This window comes from Myotis brandtii, unplaced genomic scaffold, assembly GCF_000412655.1.
Source record: "Myotis brandtii unplaced genomic scaffold, ASM41265v1 scaffold868, whole genome shotgun sequence".
NCBI lineage: Eukaryota > Metazoa > Chordata > Mammalia > Chiroptera > Vespertilionidae > Myotis > Myotis brandtii.
In genome coordinates, this window is record NW_005371540.1 from 739,210 (window position 1) to 740,113 (window position 904).

A 904-nucleotide genomic window follows, 5' to 3' on the forward strand; every position below is an offset into this window, starting at 1 on the left:
CACCGCCGCGAGGCCGACCACATCGGTGAGCCGTCCCTGCGGCTCTTCAGGGGCTGGTGTATGTACTTTACTTTTTTTTAAATATGTTTTTATCCATTTCAGAGAGGAGGGGAGTGGGAGAGAGAAACGTCCATGATGAGAGAGAATCATCGATGGCTGCCTCCTGCACGCCCCACACTGGGGACTGAGCCCGCACCCGGCCTGTGCCCTGACCGGGAATCCAACTGTGACCTCCTGGTTCCTAGGTCGACGCTCAGCCACTGAGCCACGTATTTTAACGCAGTTCATCCCCACCGTGGCCTGTCGTCACCCCATTTTTCAGTCAAGAAAACTGAGGCAAGGGAGTGTGACTGGATGGGTCGGGCCGTGGCCACAGAGAGGGGTGGTTTGGAGCCAGCACTGGCTCTCGGCAGAGCCTGCCCCTCCTCCCTCGGGTTCAGCCTGGGGGTCAGAGCTGGGCCTCCCTGAGACGGCCATGCCCCCCCTCAGCTGCCGCCCCCCAACACCAGCCCATCAAGCCCGCCCTGACCGGCCTCGCCTCCGCCCTGTTCTGAGCCACCTGCCCAGAGCAGAGGCTCCCATTCTGGGTGAACTGTTTGGCCTCCGCGTCCAGGCAGGTGGGAAGCTGAGGGCTGCGAGGACTGCGCCTCCCAACAGCCCCCTCTGCCGGCCATTCATCCTTTACTTACACAACCGAGCGGCCGCGTCCCACTGGCCAGGCCCACATACGGGATCACGATGTGGCCTCAAGGCTACATCGCCGCGCCCGGGACTAGCAGCTCAGGGCCCATACCCTGGGCCTCCCTCCCACACCCCGGGCCTCCCTCCCACACCCCAGTGTCTCCCTCCCACCCCCAGTGCCTCCCTCCCACACAGGGGCCTCCCTCCAACACCCGGGGCCTCC

The 904-nt window shown here is 64.0% G+C and overlaps 1 protein-coding gene across 1 annotated transcript in view; it reads left to right on the plus strand.

The window, feature by feature from the left end:
• The window catches only part of DPP6 (dipeptidyl-peptidase 6), a 386,529-nt gene that overhangs the window by 337,334 nt on the left and 48,291 nt on the right, over window positions 1-904 (plus strand). The gene's annotated exons all lie outside the window — the stretch shown is intronic.